At 47.2% G+C, this 18,409-nt stretch overlaps 1 protein-coding gene across 1 annotated transcript in view; it reads right to left on the reverse strand.

Annotated features, from left to right (window-relative positions):
- The window catches only part of Il21r (interleukin 21 receptor), a 35,500-nt gene extending 17,302 nt beyond the window's left edge, over positions 1-18,198 (reverse strand). The window contains exon 1 of the mRNA XM_005064448.4: positions 17,637-18,198. The gene's annotated coding sequence lies outside the window, so the exon portion shown is untranslated. The remainder of the gene's footprint in view (positions 1-17,636) is intronic.
- Between the last annotated feature and the right edge of the window lie 211 nt (positions 18,199-18,409).

An 18,409-nucleotide genomic window follows, 5' to 3' on the forward strand; every position in this document is an offset into this window, starting at 1 on the left:
CAGAACCCTTGGGAAATTGACTTGGTGCTTATGAAACAGTTGCATCAGCCAGCTGCAGGCTCAGGATGGATAAGGCATGTTTGTTTTAATTACATAGGTCTTGTGTGTGTGTGTGTGTGTGCGCGCGCGCGCGTGTGTGCACGCGTGCGCATGCGTATGTGCGTATGAGCATGCAAAGCACACATATGGAGTCAGAGGACACCCTGAAAGAGTTGGGTCTCTCCATTGCGTGGGTTCCAGGTACTGAACTTGAGTCATCCAGCTCAGCACCTTTACCCACTAAGCCATCTCGCGGGCTTACATAAAACTTTCTTAAACGAATCACAACCAGTTTTCTGGAAAGCTAGCCCACCCCTGTGAGATGTAACATCTGGCAGAAAGAAAGCACAACCCAGCCACGCCACCTTCCCAATATTCCAGGAGTTGGAGATGCCCTGTGTTTTTCTTTAAAGTAGGGGGCAGGGTGCAGCAATACTGAGGAATGGATAGCACCAAATGGGGATGCTGGCTTTCTGCTTTGAGGGCTTTTTCCCACTCCTGCTCCATGGTCTGAGGACATGCCAGTGGCTATTGCACCGAGAGAACAGTGACATCAGTGCTGAAGGTGTCTTGTCACTTTGTCCTCACACTCTCGGCACCAAAGGGCTCTTCTCATCCCCCTTTGCCCTGACTCCTCTCCTGGATGCACACGAGGTTCACAAGAAAGGCAGGGGGTGTTCCAAGAGCTGCTGCAGACCCTTGCAGTGGGGAGCAGAGGACCTGAAACCTGCTGCATCCCAGCTATGTGTCCTTGGGCATGTTACCTAGCCACTAGGAATCTGTGTTCTCCACTGCCAGTGGAGGTCAAGGACCTTGGCTGAAGTTGGTTGTGAGTGCTGAACGCATTGCTGCATAGGGACCTATCAGAGTGTTGTCCACCAGGCCCCAGGGGGGTTGGGATGATGCAGACTAATAGCTAACCACATTTCAGGAACTCAGAGGGAAGTGGAGAAGGTTAGGGGTAGCAAATGAGACTGAAGTGAGGGCCACAGAGAACACAAGAGCCTAACCTCTCAGTGAGCAGAGAAATGCAAATAAAACCACAACGGCTTACCACGGACACTTTATCAGATCAGCCGGGAGCTAAAGCTCATTCGGTGTCACTCAGTGTCTGATACACAGGGACTGCTATTCATGGCCAGGGACAGGTGACAACAGCACTGGTCTGGAAAATAGTTTTTTGGGACTTCAATGAACGCAGAGAGTGGCTTCCTTGAGAACCAGCCATGCCATGCCCATGTTCAACAGCGTCCAAGAAGCTATCAGAAAACTTGTCAGGCTTAGTAGTGGGGAACTAGCAACACCTACGTCCTCTTTAGTGGGGGATGGAGAAAACAAGTGGGGCTTTGGAGCCAAACACGGGAATGAATCACTTTCCATGGGCCACACCCACAGCAAAGCAGGTGACTCACGAGATGGAGCGTGTACCAAAAAGAAGTCAAGAAAGAACGTGAAAGGATGATGTCATCCCTGTCTTTCTTGGAGACACAGGGAACTATTCTATGAGCTGTTTAAGTAGATAGATGCCTGTGGTTTATATAAAGGAACTCGGAGGGAAGATAAGCACCCCCCCCCCTTTTTGAGACAGAGTCTCACTACATAGCCCTGTACTATAACTACGTAGCCCAGGCTGGCCACAAACATGCGAGTTCTGCCTGTGTCAGCCACCTGAGTGCTGGGAATAAAGGTGCCCAGCCTGAAACACTGCATTTTGAACAACGTACAGAAGGAGGAGGCTGGAAAGGTGTTTCTGGGGTCTCTACGGTTTGGGAAAGCCCCGTGACAGACACTGTGTGGCCTTTTCCTGTGTCTAAACCCTCTTATAGCAATGCAAAAGCAAGCAATTTTAGCTCAAGCAAATCTTTGTGTGAAACACCATGTGCATTGATGTCCTCCACTGTGGGGTGGTGGAGGGGTCGGTATCAGGCTGATGCCCCTACTGAGAGCCACTGGCAAGCTTGAGATGAAGTGGTGCAGCCAAGTGAGATGGAAAATGTCAGAAGGAACAAGCCCTCAGGCCCTACACTTCCCTCTTCAATGATTCCCCAAGTCACTAAAGATGAGCAGCTAGAAGTCTGGGGATGGGCTGAGAGGCCATGGTAGCTTCCAACAGTTTCACCAAGCTGAGGTAAGAATTGGGGCCGGAGCTGGTCAGTACTCAGTCACCCAGCAAAGGCTGAGACGCAGGAATCCAGACTAGCTCAGAATCAGCCGTCCCAAGGAAGCGCTGTGTGTCTGTTAGAAGGAAACGGAAATCTATCTGGAAAGCATCAGCTTCATCCAAAGGCTCCACATCTTCATTCCCGGTCCCTGGAGTTCTGTTAGTGATAAGGCGAGCTGTGCACAGAGCTCATGACCAACAAGCAGGGCACAGAGAACAGCACAGCGGTGCAGAGTCTGATGCTGCATTTGCAATCACTACAGTTGTCCTGCTTGAGAGCTCATGGGGCCTGGCTTGGTGGCACACACCTTTAATCTCAGCACCAGGGAGGTGGAGGCAGGTAAATCTCTGTGGATTTGAGGCCAGCCAAGGTTACACAGGGAGACCCTTCTTAGAAAAGTAAATACAAAAGAGTTCTTGGTGGGAGGGTGTAGCTCTGTTCTACAGTGTAGGTGTGAAATGTGAAGGCCCTGACTGACAGGAGGGGAGAGAAGGGTGGGAGGAAAGGAAGGAGAGAGGGAGGGGAGGGAGGGAGGGAAGGAGGGAGGGAGGGACGGACGGAGGGACGGAGGGACGGAGGGACGGAGGGACGGAGGGAGAATTCTACTTGTTGCATTTTAAAAGTAAAATTCTGAAACTCCTGGAATTTATCAACAGTGGATTTGACAAGAGATTAGAAACATCAGAAGAGGATTTGGGAGCTGAAGTTTGCTCAGCCAAAGTAGACAGAGGAAGAAATGTTCCAACACACAGAAAACAGCAAAAGACACCTGCAGCCTGGTAAGGAAAACTGGCCACCCATGCACACCCACTGTCCAAGAACCAAGAGCACAGATTCTCATACTCACAACCCTCTGACATTAAATATGGGATTCTTATCCATCCCTTCATGGTATTGGTTCCACCTTCATTTTTAAACAACACACACCTTCCATAAGTAGAGTTATTGTTGTACCCATTAATTTGTCCCTGTTACTGAGGACCTTTGCTTGGTTAGTTTTTGAAAAAGAACAAGCTATGTGACCAAGGATGACCTTAACTGTCAACCTGATCAGATTAATAAACACCAGAGAAAGTGCACTTTTGGGGGTGCTGTGAGACATTGCCAGAGACGATGGGATCCTGACGTTCTGAGCTACTGAGGGATCACACCCTGATAGGCTTATGATATGAGGCATTGTTGCAACACGGTGCAAAGTAAGAGGTGGGGGAAGGGGGGAAGAAGTCAGTAATGGGCTGGGTCTTAGGGGGTCTGTCTTGCCCTGGCCCCTTCCTGTGCTCCCTGTCTGTGCCTTTTCTCTGCTTCCTGGCCACCATGCCATGAACTACTCTGTCCCTTGGTACTCTCCCCATCACAATGGACTGATATCTCTGCACCTAGGAGCCAAAATAAACCTTTTCCCCCATTAAGTTGTTCTTGCCAGATGCCTTCTCACAGTAGTTAGAAAAGCAATGAACACAGTAGTTAATAAAGAAAAGAAAGAGACTAAGACAGAAGTAATAACAGAGCTACTGGCTAAGGATTTTTCCACACACACAAAAGACACAGCCACTGATTCAAAAAGTTCTACAAATCCCAAAGAAGATAAATTCAAAGAAAACTCTATCCAGGAATATCACAGAAAGGCCACCTCCCTCCTCCTCCATTTTCTCTTTTTAGACAGAGTCTCATGTATGTAGCCCAGATTGGTCTCAAGATCCTGTAGCTATGTAACTGGGGCTGACTTTAAACTTTTGATGTCTTATCTCTGCCTCCCAAGTGTTAGATTACAGGTGTGTACCATCACACTGGTTTATACTGGACAGGGGATCAAATCCAGTGCTTCATGCATACTAAGCAAGCATTCTACCCCCTGGGCTACATCCTCAACCTAGAAAAACTATATTTAAATTTAAAGACAAAGATAGGCAGTGGTGATGTGTGCCTTTAATCTCCTGGAGGCAAAGGCAGGTAGCTCTCTGAGTTTGAGGTCAGCCTGGTCTATAGAACAAGTTCCAGGATGACCAGGGCTACACAGAGAAACCCTGTGTCAAAAAAAAAAAAACCAAACAATGATAATGATGATGATAATAATAATAATAAAGTTAAATTAAAGACAAAGATACACTGAAGGTGCTGCAAAGAGAAAATCATCTACCTTCAAAGAGGAAGCAATATGACTGACAGCTGACTTCCACAGAAGTAATGGAAGACAGAAGACAATAGAAAAGAAGCCTTAAAGGCTGAAAAATTTAAATATAAACATTCAATTTTATATATTATATGTATATCTATTTATATCTAGAAAAAATGTATCTAACAAAAATATCATCTTTAAGGGCTCTCAGATAAGCACCAAACTTATATAAAGGAGTGTAACAAACAAGATAATAGAAAACATAGTGATATTTTTAAAAGATGGGAGGTCTTGGTATGTAGTTCAGGATAGCCCAGAACTCCTGGGCTCAAGTGATCCTTTTACACCAGCTCCTTTGCAGCTGGGACTGCAGGCACACACCATCACGCCTCTCTGGGAGTGACAACCATGTTCAAGAGTAGAACATGTGAAAGGAAGGAAAAGAGGAACAAGAATAGATCGGACCCAAAAAACAAAAAGTCAAAAATAGCAAAACAGTTGTTTTTACAGACTCAACCCCAAAGACATCAGTATATCCTTTAAGTTTAAATAAACTCCACACCAGAATGTAAACCAACCATGACATCAACAACTGAGGTTAAAAGGAAGTAAAATTTCACAAGTAAAATGCAAAAATTCTAAACAAAATTCAGATTATAATGATACAAAAGTAGTTAACATGTTTTCATATCATTGATACCAATGTGGAAAGTAGGTTTGACCATCTATTTTATTCAATTTACAGAAGAAAGTAAAATTTTATCTGATTATTCAGTAGGTTCAGAAAACATATTTAATGAATGGAGATATCCATCCATGGTTTTGAAAATGTGTCAAAAATAAAATCCCTTGATCTCAGGAGGAGAGGAATATTCTTACTCTGGTAAGGACACACAGAGACAGTGAGAACAGATGACAGTGTCCCTAATGGCCCAGTCACTCAACATATTTTTGCTGCTGTTGTCAGAATCTTGCTATGTTCCTAAGATGTCCACAAGCTCCTTCTCCTCTTGCCTCAGCTTCCTGAATGTTGAATTTACAGAGCGGTACTATCATGCCCAAATCTAATAATAAGCACGTTCATTCTAAGGATAGGCCAAAAAGTCATGAACATCTATTATGATAATAGTCCTATCCAATACAGTAAGTCAGCAACAACAAAAACCTCATGAAGATTAGAAAGCTAAGTGTGCCGGACAGTGGTGGTGCATAATTTTAGTCCTAGCACTCAGGAGGCAGAGGCAGTGGCAAATGAATCTCTATGAGTTCCAGAACAGCCAGGGCTATACGAAGAAACCCTGTCTGGAGAGAAAGGAAGGAAGGAAGGAAGGAAGGAAGGAAGGAAGGAAGGAAGGAAGGAAGGAAGGAAGGAAGGAAGGAAGGAAGGAAGGAAGGAAAGCTAAGAACCTGCAATAGTATAAAGAATGAGTACCTAGAAAAATCCAAGACAAATAGAAATCATTTTAACATGATACAGGCATAAGTGGACGTTCACAGTAAAACAAACAAACAAAATCCCAATTCACTCTGAGCTCAGAAACAAGGCAAGGACTCACTCTTGCCACTTCTGTTCAACTGGAAGTCTTATCCAGATCAATTAAGCAGGAAAAAGAAATAAAGGACACTTAAAAAGAAAGAAGTTATCTCTGTTTGCAGATAATATGGCCTTATACATGGAAAATACTAACGATTTTACACTGAAAAGGTTATAATGAATACAGGAACTCAGCAAGGTTGAAGAATACAAAATCAAGACATAAATATTAGTTGCATTTTCCTGTACACAAACAATCATCAGAAGGGAAGTTAAGGGACTGGAGAGATGGCTCTGTGGTTCTGAGAATTTGTGGCTTTCCCAGAGGCCCCTACATTCCCAGTACCTGCAGCAAGTGGCTCACAACCACCTGTAATGACAGCTGCAAGGGACCCGATGCTTCTGGCCTCCTCAGGCCTCTGCACTCACATGTACATCTCCACATGCAGACACAGAATAATAAAAAGTTAAAGAAATTGATCAAACAATTCCATTTATAACAGCATCAAAAACAGCAAAACCCTTTACCTGGAGAAATGTAATACATTATTGAAAAAAAATTAAGAAAGACACAAATAAATTAAAAGACATCCCTTCATGAGATGAAAGGCAATATTGTTAGACACCAATATTGCCCAGAATAACTATAAAGTTAAATAATTTCTGCCAAAACACTAACATTGCCTTTTTGTAGAAATAGAAAGATCCTTCCTAGAATTCTGATGGAATCTTGAAGGATCTTGAGTAGCCAAAGCAATCTAGAGATGGAAAGCAAAGTTGGGGGCTTTCTTGGTTTAAAAACGTAAGTTTAAAATTACAGTAATCAATGGGCTGGAGAGATGGCTAAGAGTAATGGCTACTTTCCTGCAGGGCCTGGGTTCAGTTCCTAGCACACATGGCATCTCACAACCATCTGCAACTCTAGTCACATGGGACCCTATGCCCTCTTCTGGACTCCAGGGGCACTGCACCCACATGCACCTACATACATGCAGGCAAAACCCCATACACCTAAAATAAAAATAAACAAATCTTTTTAAAAAATTTAAATCAAAGTTATAATTGGTACTGGGATAAATACAGACACAGAGTGCAATGGCAAAGAGTAGAGAACCACCAAACAAGCCTCCATGCGATGATCAATTGATCTTCTGTGAGGTCACCAAAACCACGAGGGTGAAAAGACAGGACTTCAAGAAACAGTGCACATGTCTGCAATCCCAGCATTCTGGAGGTAGAAACAGGAGCACCGGCAGTTGCAAGCCATCCTGGGCTACATAGTAAGCTTGACGCCAGCCTGGGATGAGCAAACAAGAAAATAAAAGAAGCGACTGGGGAAGCGAGTGGCATATCCACAGGTATCGATGAAGTTGACCTCCTATCTTGTCACATACAGGAACGAACTCAAGATGGTTGGAAACGTCCCAGGATAGAACACAGGCCACCAGGGCAAACACTGACAAACTTCAAGCAGCTACAGAGGAATGCTCTCCCAAACCAGATGTCAGGCAAAGGCTTAGGACCCAGAATATAAAAAACTCAGTAACAGCATCCTCACATCCCCATGTTAAAGTAGGCGAGGTCCATTTCCCCAGAGGAGTTTACAGTGGCCACCAAGCATGTGGAGAGCATCTCAATACCACTGGTCATCAGGAAATGAACAGCAAAGCCCCCAATAAGTCATTGTCTTATACCAGACACCATGGCCACTATCTCAAAATAAAAGTACAAGTATTGGTGGAGATGTGGAGAAATCACAAAACTTCTGTAATTTTGGTAGGGTTGTACAATGATGAAAAAATTTTTAATTAAAACTAGAAATACCAAGTATATACCCAAAATAATTTAAAATGATATTTCAGTAATGTGTTTTCACACTTGTTTACTGCTCCAATATTTACAATAAACAATGTGTGTAAGTATCCTTAGTCTATTCACAGGCAAAATATGCTCTAAGCATACAACAGAACATTACTTAGCCTTTAAAAGGGAAGGAACTCCTGTCAGTATGTTGCAATGTGGGTGAACTTGAGGACATCATGCTAAGAACTGAAATAAACCGTCTCAGAAACAAGCTGCCTGACTCCACTCCATCTCAGAAACAAGGAACGGATTGGAAAGGAGAGATGAGGCATTGTTGTTTGAACAATCTGGAGCTTCGGCTCAAGCAAGGTGGAGGAGGGCTAGACTGCTGCTGCCTGGCACTGTCAGTCTAAAAATAGCACTGGGCTGTCCACTTTTACATGGTGACAATAGAGGAGTGGTGGGCAGCTCATTCAGGAAGGTGTCTGCTGTCCAAGCATGGGGACGTGATTAGAATGTACACGCCCATGTAAAAGCTGGGTAAGGCAATGCATAATCCCAGTGGTGGGGGTGCTGAGACAGGAGGATCCCTGGAGCCCACTAGTCTAGCTAAATCAGTGAGTTCCACATTCAGTGCCTCAAGATATAAGGTGAAAATGATTGAAGAAGAAACCCAAGGCATGCATGCGCGCGCGCACACACACACACACACACTAAATCCCAAGTCTAGGACTGTTCTTAGTACCACACCTTATCGTACAAGACTGCCAAAGACAGAAACCAAAAACATCACAAAAGCAAAGGCAAGGTAGGCACACTCGTACCTGTAACCCAGCCTTGAGGAGTCTGAAGCAGGAGGATGCCATGTATTTCAGGCCAGAATAAAACAACATTTAAAATAATAATAATAGTAGTAGTAGTAGTAATAGAAAGAGAAAGGAAGACTCCCTCCTGGCATAAACCTACATTCCCAGGTCTCAGGTCAGCCTGCAACCACAATGAGACTCCATTTACCATTTGCAGGAGAGAAAGAAATGACAAATGGAAGGATGGAGGAAGGAGGGAGGGAAGAGAAAGGGACAAGGGAGAGAGAAGTCTGGCTTGATCCAGTAGTCGGTGAAGTAATGAGCTACATTTACAGTCAGCTGTTTCTTCCTATATCTGGAACTTCAACTTGAGAAGTGTGGTAACTGGGTGATATAATGTGCAAAAGTCTACTTTAATTCTTTCTTTCTCTCTCTCTTTCTTTCTTTCTTTCTTTTTGGTTTTTTGAGACAGAGTTTCTTGGTATAACTGTCCTGGAACTCGCTTTGTAGACCAGGTTGGCCTCAAACATAGAGATCCACCTGCCTCTGCCTCCTGAGTGTTGGCACTAATGGCGTGTGCCACCAGCACCCAGCTAAAAGTGTATTTTCACATACAAAGCTCAAATGTGAAATTTTGAAATTGTGTATGTTCAGGCCATCAGGATGGCTCAACGGGTAAAAGTGTTTGCTGCCAAGCCAGACAACCTGAGTTTGATCCCTGAGATCCCATGCTGACTAGTTTTTTGGTTGTTGTCTTTGTCGGCTTGAAACAAGTTAGTTTTAGCTGGCTAGAGTCTCAATTATTTCAATTAAGAAAATGCCGCCATTCAGAGTGCCTGTAGGCAGGTTTGTAGGGCATTTTCTTGATTGATGGTTGATGTGGGTGGGCCCAGCCCACAGTGAGGCCTCCCTCCTGGACAGTGGTCCTAGATGGTGTGAAGAAACAGACTGAGCAAGCTGGGAGGATCGAGCCAGTAAGCAGTGTTCTGTCATGGCTTCTGCCTGAGTTCCTGCCCTGGCTTCCCTCACTTTGGGAGTGTGACCTGAGATATATAAGCTGAAAGAAATCCTTTCCTCCCCGAGTGACTTTTGGTCATAGTGTTTTATCCCAAGTAAGGCAGGGACTGGTACCAAGTTAGGGGATATTGCTGGAATGGCCCTGACTGTGTTTGGGGGAGGACTGTAGAAAGACTTTAGAGCTTTGGGCGGGAACAGTCATTGAGTGCCCAGAGCTAATGAGCTGTAGGAACTTAGGAGATAATTCTGAGATTAGTGCAGACAACGAAGGCCTGCAAGATTCTCTGCTGAAGCCTTTCCATATGATGAATTAAGAATCTGTGGTTCTTGTCATCTGGGGCTGAAGAACTGAGTGTGATTAAGAATGTGCCAGCACCAGGCAATGGTGGTGTCACATGCCTTTAATCCCAGCACTCAGGAGGCAGAGGCAGGTGGATCTCTGTGAGTTCAAGGCCAGCCTGGTCTACAGAATGAGTTCCAGGAGAATCAGGGCTGTTAACACAGAGAAACCCTATCTTGAAAAACAAAAACAAACAAATTAAAAAAAGAAGATGCCAGCATCATCATTAAGGTGAAATCTTCTGGGAAATGTTCCCTCAGAGTCAGCAAAAAGAAGCTGTGTTCCAGAGGCACCCAAGGCTGAACCTCATGCTGGTTGTCAAACTTGGTGATGTGTAAGAGTTCTCCAGGTGATACTGGATTTGAAGGAATGAAGGGGCCATGGGGAGAAGTTGAGGCTTGGTATCATGATGGGGGAAAGTCCTTCTGTGTATATGTCAATAAAGCACTGTTGGCCAATAGGGAAGCAAGATAGGTGGGACTAGGAGTCTAGGAGGATTCTGGGAAATGTAGTAAAGAGACTGGTTACCATGTGATCTCCCGGGAGTAACAGGCGCTCAGGAGTGTGTCCTCAAAAAGATAAGTTCTTATAATATATATTAGTAATTATGGGTTAATAATCAAGTCAGAGCTAGCCGATAAGAAACCAAGAAAATGGCCAACAGCTTCATAATTAATATAGTGTCTTGTGTGTTATTTGGGGGCTGAAAATGACAACAGGCAGTGGGAAGGAAGACTAAACGTTACAGCACCATGTGGCAGGATCAGAGTCCCTGAGAAGAGCTCAGAAGAGACTATTGATGGCAGTGCAGACCAATTGCTGTGGAGACCCCAGCATTTTAGAGATACCAGGAGCATGGGATGACCACCAAGGGCAGCAGCAGCTGCCAAATGGAAGAAGCCAACAAGCAGCACTCCTCCATGTCTTCTGCTTCAGTTCCGGCGTCCAGGTTCATGCCTTGAGTTCCTGCCCTTGACTCCCTGGATGGTGAACTACAGGATAAGAAGAAAAACCCCTTGCCCTGAAAGTAGCTTTTGTTTCATCACAGCTAGAAACACTAAGACAGACTCACAAGGTAGAAGGAAAGGCTCCAATCTTGAAAGTTACCCTCTGTCCTCCACAAGCATGCCATGCCACCCCCCCCAAATAAGTAAAATGTAATAAAAATTTCAAAATGGTGCAGCTAACATTAAAAACAAGAAGATAGTCACTCAAGAATGGCACAAAAGATGTCGGAATTGCTAAGATGAATGAGAGGAATGAAAAATCAGGGGCCAAACAGACTGTGCTCATGGACAGGGTGGTTTCAAGGAAGTTTCAGCGTGCACACAGTTCAGCAGGGTTCCCTGGGGAAACTGATAAGATTATTCTAACGCTACTGAGGCTTATGGAGTGATGAGCATATGAAGTCACTGCAAGGAACCCCAACTGCAGGATGGGAAAGGACAACTCTACAAATGAACTAGCTTGTAACTGCTGCACTGGCAACAAAATTGCCATTGCATTTGGGTGGAGGAAGCCTGGCATTTAAAATGATGGCAGAGCCTGGTATGGGACTTTACGCTACCCATAAGCCCTGCATTTCGGGAGGCTGAGCAGGAAAAATGGAAAGTTCTAGGTTAACCTGAGCTATGTAATTAGATTGCCATCTCAAAACAACAGCAAAGCCAGGTGGAGTGGCACAGACTTTTAGTGTCAGTACCAGGGAGACAGAGGCAAGAGAATCTCTGTGAATTTGAGGTCAGCCTGGTCTATGTAGCAAGCAAGCTCCAGGACAACCAGGATTACATAGAGAGGCCCTGTCTCAAACAAACAAAGAAACAAATAAAAGCAATCAAATAAACAACAAAGATGGCATATTAGTTGAATAATCATACAGAAAAAATAACCTTTGACTCCTACTTCACACTGAGCATAAAAGTCAATTCCTGGGGCTGGGGTCATAGCTCAAGAACAGAGTGCTCGCCCAGCATGCACGAGGCTCTAGCTTTAATCACCCAGTACTGTCAGAAAATAAAAGTCAATTCCAGACATACTATAGGCTTAATGTGAAAGTAAAATAATAAATGATCCAGGAGAAAAGTGGGATGATGTTATGTTATGGAATATTAGTTTAAGATGTGTTACATTCATTTATGATGTGGAATATTTACTTAATGATGCAAAGATGTGTTGCATTTTTATATTATATTTGTTTAACTCTGTAAAGCTGTGTTACTCTGCCTGTCTAAAACACCTGATGGTCTAATAAAGAACTGAATGGTCAATAGCTAGGCAGGAGAGGGATAGGCAAGGCTGCCAGGCAGACAGAATAAATAGGAGAAATCTAGGCTCTAAAGAAGAGGGAAGAGGATGCCAGGGGCCAGCCACCCAGCCACACAGCCAGACATGAAGTAAGAAAGATATATAGAATAAGGAAAGGTAAAAAGCCCAGAGGCAAACATAGTTAAAGAGAAACTGGATAATTTACGTTAGAAAAGCTGGCTAGAAACAAGTCAAACTAAGGCTTGGCACTCATAAGTAAGAGTAAGTCTCTGTGTATTTATTTGAGAGCTGGGTGGTGGGCCCCCAAAGAATATAAAGTTCACCTATAGTGTTCTCATGACCTTGGTGCCAGTCCCACTTCCTAAATGCACCTCTAGCTCAGGAATAAAAGATGGAAAAAAGAATGATAAATTGGGTTTCATTAACACTAAGAAATGCTGTTCATCGAGAGGGGAGATGAAGCGGCTCGTTGAATAAAGTGCTTGCTGAACAAGTACGGGGACCCGGTTTTGGATCCCAGCACCCACAGAAGAGTCAGGGATGGCTCCATGCATCTGCGACCCCAGTGTTGGCAGGCAGAGTCATAAACCTCACTGGCGGCCAGCCTAGTGGAAATGGTGAGAGACCCTATCTCAGCAAACAAGGGTGGAGAGTGATGGAGGGAGACACTGCTCAGCTCACCTGCTACATAAAACAGAAAAGACAATTCTGAGAACTGGGAAGAGTGTGCAGTCAGCTCCTGTCATGGTTTCTCTGCATTCTGGGGGTCTGTACTGAGTGGAGGCATGAGTTAATGTGACTGCCTTGGAAGCCTGCCACTTGGGTCCCAGCACCTCCACTTCAAGATTCTACGCTAAGGAGCAATGTCCCCATGTCACGTGGACCTAACCAGACCTGCTCATTCACGGCACACATCCCACCTCCCCTGAACTGGAAGACCCTGAGTTCTTGGTTTCCCTTCCCTGCTCCCACTAATGACCAACAAATAGAATCTACTTGATCTGTCCAGATTATGGCCAACTCACTCTAGACCAGGTGGGAACAACGGGGTTGAAAGTGAAAGGTAAAAATATTTTGAAAGTAAAATGTCCCATTCCTTACCCCGACAGAGGAGCATTGAGGCGGGCACAGAGGGACTCCCCAGAAAAGCCATACATAAGAGCCAGCAGGCCACCAGAAGGAGAAGTGTGTCAGTTCAGGGACTTCCCAAGGGGGAACCAGAGGGAGGGCCTCTGGGTCCTCTGGGCACGGAGTGTCCCACCTGCCTGCTGCTCTTCTTTGGCCCTGGCTCTGGCTGTATCCTCCAACCCACTATCCCTCCACACCATCCCACAGCCCCACCTAGACCTGCAGAGAAAAGCCTAGTGCCCACTCCTCTCTGTCTGCTTCATTGCTTGCTCTGGGCTCCAAGCACCCCAGACTGCCAGGATGTTACTAACAGGTCACCTTTCCCTGGCTTCCACCCTTCACACCTGGTCTTTCAGTCATTGGAACTTTGTGTGTTCCTACTAGGTCTTCAAAGTTAAGTTCAAATGTCATGGTTGTCTTCTTTGATCTGTCCGAAGAGCGTGAGTCACTTCTTCCTCTGGGTTCTGTCCCTACACCACAGCCCAGAGCCCCGGATGTTTCCATTCACCTTCTAAGCAACACCCTGAAGGAGCCACATGGGCTAGGTTGCTGCTGAGCCCCCTGTGGCTAAGCACTGCCTCACACACACAGCAGATACGCACACAGGTTGCATAACCGACTAAATGACAGGGATCCCTTTCTTTGGTGAAGAATCATGCAGCCCATGCACTCCAAAGTTGTAACCGACTCTCTTCGGTTGCTGTTTCTGAAATTCAGTGAGCTGAGACACCGAAGGCCTCTGCGTTTCTGTAGGGTGAGAATATCGCTGCTCCAAAGTGCCTTTTCTCAGGACCTTTGCACATGCAATCTCTCTGCTAAAACGCTCCCCCAGCTACTTGGCAGCCTCATCCTCAGATTTCAACTTCGGGATCAACCTCCAGAGAGACTGCCTGCTTCATCTGAAGTAGGTCCACTCTGGTCCTCTTCATAACGGTCATATTATCAGGATAGTGATGTCTTGTCTTGTCTTTATGACCTATCATTGTCTGGGCACATCAGGTCCCAGAGGTTGATAAATCGCCAGCTTTCTTCACCACAGCATCCTCAGTGTGTAGAATGCACTGATAGTGAGTGAGCGGATGGGTGAGGATCATGTGAGGGAGCTTTCCTATCAGCTTTGTCACTATCCCCAGGAGGTACCCTTCCCTCACCCCTGGCAGCAATCCTGGCTCCCAGGGTGATAAAGGAGACTGTCCTCAGATTAGTGACATTCAGGGATGGCACACCATAGGGTCTCAGCTGAGCAGCGTTTCCAAGTGGATGGATGAGACTAGCAGACCTGGACCAGAAGAGAACTCTCTCATTGGCTTTTGGCCACCGTTTTTGCTTTGTCTGAGCTCAGCTCTGCACATCTGTAGACCAAGTTCAGCTGCTGTACTTCAGCAAGAAGCAAGGAAGTAGGTGCTGGTAGGTGCTGGCACACTGTAGCTGTGTGTTTCTGGTGCCTGTTTTTTTTTTCTTTTTTTCTTTTTCAAGACAGGGTTTCTCTGTGTAGCTTTGGAGCCTATCCTGGCACTCGCTCTGTGCTCTGTAGACCAGGCTGACCTCGAACTCACAGAGATCCGCCTGCCTCTGCCTCCCGAGTGCTGGGATTAAAGGCGTGCGCCACCAACGCTCGGCTCCTGGTGCCTGTTTTTCCCAGTGTGGTGGGTTAGATTGCAGATGAGGACATCGGGCTCATGGCTTAGTGGGTGGCAGCTGAACATGAGGAAGGACCCACCCCAGTGGCTGTGTACGTGCAGTCTCCATGGACCCGAACCTCCTCCAGCCTAGAGAATCTATGCAAACTCACGAATTCGTGCAGCCTTGCTCTCTCTGCGGCTCACAGACATGAGCTGTTTGAAGCATGATTGCTTGAAGTTGTGGCAGAGAACTGAGCCAAGACAGCACCTGCCCCTCCCCCACCTCCATCCCCCCACCAACCCCCACCCCCTGCCCCACGCAGCCTGCCTGAGGTGGTACGAGCCTTTAACCAGCACTGGAGAGAATTGGGAGACTCCAGTATTGGTATTGGTCCACACTTACTTCGCAGATCAAGGAACAGAGGCCCAGAGAGTCCCAGAGCCACATTTGTGGTCACACAGTGAAGAAGACTGAGGCTTGAGGGGAGCTAGGCCCCTCCTCCTGGGACAGTTCTAGTGTTGTGACCCTCCCTGGGGACCGCAGGGACAGCTTAAGGGGCCCCGGGCAGGGAATATTCTCAGGTTGTTTCAGAAGTTCCAAGTTTACTCAGCGCTCCTGTTTGAGTTGTCATGAAAAGTCCCTTCGTCCTGGGTCAGAGTGGTGGCGGGGAGGGGGGTGACACCTGCAAGCTGTAGGCTGTGGGTGGGGCCTCTCCCAGCTCCCCCCACTTCATGTTTCTGGGACCCTGGACCAGCATTTGAAGAAAAGGCTGCCAGGGTGAGAACACCTTCCTTGAGGAAGGAAGCCTTTGTCCCATCTTCATAGGACAAAGCCCCTCTCCAAGTGACTTCCCGGGTGGCCCCTGAAAACCTCCTTCCCTCCCTAAGTCTGGGTTTTCTCATTTACGAGTGCTGAAACACCACCAGAGCCGTGGGGTACGGCGGATGGCACATGCCTGTAATGCCAGCCCTAGAGGCTGAAGCGGGAGAATCACACATTTGAACCAGACTGGGTTACATGGAGAAAGAACCGTCCCTTGTTGTTAGTGGCAACAAGGCTGGCACCTGGTATTTAAAGGCCTTGCCCTGTTGAGGGCACTGGCTGGCTATGGCTGCTCCCCCTGCCCATGCACAGAGCCTGGTTTTGGGAGAAAGCACACCCCTTCTTCTTATGCCTATCTGGTGCTACTTGGCCCTGATACAATAAGGAGATTACTTCCCTGAGTGTGTAGCCTGCCCGCCTCTCCTCCATCTTTCCACACTGTTCTCCTCACAGGCAGCCCCTACCTTCCAGTGCTGGAAGCCTCTTAAAGTGCTAATTCTCACCTTTTTCTCTCAGCCCAAAGAAGCCTGAGTGACCTCTAGAGTTGGGAACGTGTGAATCCTCGGGCAGGGAGTCTATCATTCTCTCTGTGAGGTCCGGTGGACTAAACACCAGCCCTAGGGCAGGACTACTACAGAAAACACCCTACTGTGGGGATTACATGGCCAGGTGCCTTCTGACAAATAGCCTTAGGTAGTGTTCCAGGCCGCGAGTCTTCCCATGGGGTGGCATCTTACCATACAGTCTGGGTTCTGATTTTTGTTCTGACTCTCCACATCACTCTTAACCCGAGGTCAGGTTTATTCCTAAGGAGCCCAGCATTGCCATCTATGCACTGGGACCACTGGCCTCATCTGGACTCTGAAGATTCTGGGAGGTTCCTAAGTGCCTACGATTCTGTGGATAGGACTGTTCTAGCCTGTCCTGTACTCTCTGCAGCTACTAGCATCTAGCCCTCCTCCTCCTCAGGTCAAGGTCCCTGGGGGGTGGGAGCGTCTGTAATCCCAGTCTTGACACTCTGTTGTCCTGGAGTTCTCATAAACAACCTCAGCGAAATAGCACCACCTTGCTCCCCATTTCACAGATGGAGAAAATGAGGACCCGGAAAGCTGGAAGAAGCAGAGAGACTTGCCTAGGTTCTCCAGCTAGACTTAGAAAGGCTACCATGTGCTCTAACACCCAGGCTGCCTCAGAGAGCACAGGCATTCTCTTAGGAGCTGCTTGGGACACTCTAATGCCTCTGGAACCTGCTGTGGTCCCTTTGGCAAGTTCTAAGTAAGGACATTAGCTCCTGTGGCTTCTCCACTCAACCCCTCTGCCTTTCCTTTTCCATCCTTCCAGGCTAGGCCTCCAACCACCTCTGGACTCCCCTCTTCTCCTCAAGTAAGAGGTGTTGCCTCTTACCATCCAACACATGCCCTGGATTTGGATGGCAGCACCTGGTGGGACTGCCCACCTTGCCATATCCTGGCGAGTCCTATAAAGTAAGTCACGCTTCCCCCATGGAGCCAGGTAAAGTAGGCACCCGCCTGCCTGGAAGGATTAGATGGAATTTAAGTAATAAACCACACTGGTTGGTTGTCTCTGATACATCCCTACAAAACAGCCCTCTGGAAGCTTCCCAATGCCCCTGCCTACTACTCAGAGCTGCCTGGCTGACTGTCTCCTCTCCAGATCCACTTTCCTCTCCCCACCACTGGTTTCAGGCAGTTTGCTCATGCAAGGGATCATGCTAGCCATGCCCCAGCTTCCACAACCCTCCGACATCCCCGAGCACACACTAAGGCCCCCAGACACTCTAAGTCAGCTGAACAGGGAACCCCAGCCTTGACTCTGCCCAGTCTAACTGCATAGCCTTCTCTGCCTCTGTGTCCCCAGCTGTGACACAGGCACAGGACAGCTCAGAGTTCCGCCACAGCGCTATCCAAAAGGCAGAGAAGGACCACAGGCTCAGGGAGAACCAGGGCTAGAGTCTACTTACCTGGTTCTTTAAGGTCCTCCTCAGAAAGCCATTCCTCAGACTGGTGCAATCGGGTAGCCGCTTGGAGCTGGGAGTCACAGTGGGACTCAGAGTGATTGATGGTATGGATTTAAGGTGGGCAGGGGACCAATCAGGTGCAAGTCCAGAATCTAAGAGAGTCACCACCGAGACAGTCCTGGGGCTGAGGGTCAGCCGGACATTTAGGCAGGACTCACATAGAGGGAGTCAGCAGAGCTGGGACAGCCAGACTGAGACAGGACGTGACTAGGACTGGAGCTGAGGCTGCTGGGGCTGGGGCTGGGCTAGGGCGAGTGAGCCGCCCCAGGGATGGACAGACCTGCTGTCAGACAGGCAAGCGTCTGTCCGGCACACTCCAGGAGAAGTAGGCAGGCAGCTGCACTTGCCTGAAACACAGGGCCACCAGCAGAGGCTGTGGTGTCTGTCTGAGGCCAGGCAAGGGGTGGGGATCGAGAGGATGTGGTAAGCAGTGCCCGCCCAGCCCAGCCAGGTCCTCCAGAAGGGGCGAGAAAAACTAAGACACCTGCAGGCAGGCGCCCACGGCTTCCCAAAGGTTACCATTTAACAAGACATTTGGGGCCTGCGGGATAACATCTCACAGACAGATGACGTCATCCCACAGGCTTCACAGTCATGTCCCATGAGGCAGGCAGTGAAGTGGGACTCGCCACTTCTCACGGATGTAGAAACTGACCGCGGGTGTGAAGAGGCCGTGCCTCCACCGGAAGCCCTGGCATCCATACTGAGCCCCTCAG

This window comes from Mesocricetus auratus, unplaced genomic scaffold (assembly GCF_017639785.1).
Source record: "Mesocricetus auratus isolate SY011 unplaced genomic scaffold, BCM_Maur_2.0 Super-Scaffold_4256, whole genome shotgun sequence".
Classification (NCBI taxonomy): domain Eukaryota; kingdom Metazoa; phylum Chordata; class Mammalia; order Rodentia; family Cricetidae; genus Mesocricetus; species Mesocricetus auratus.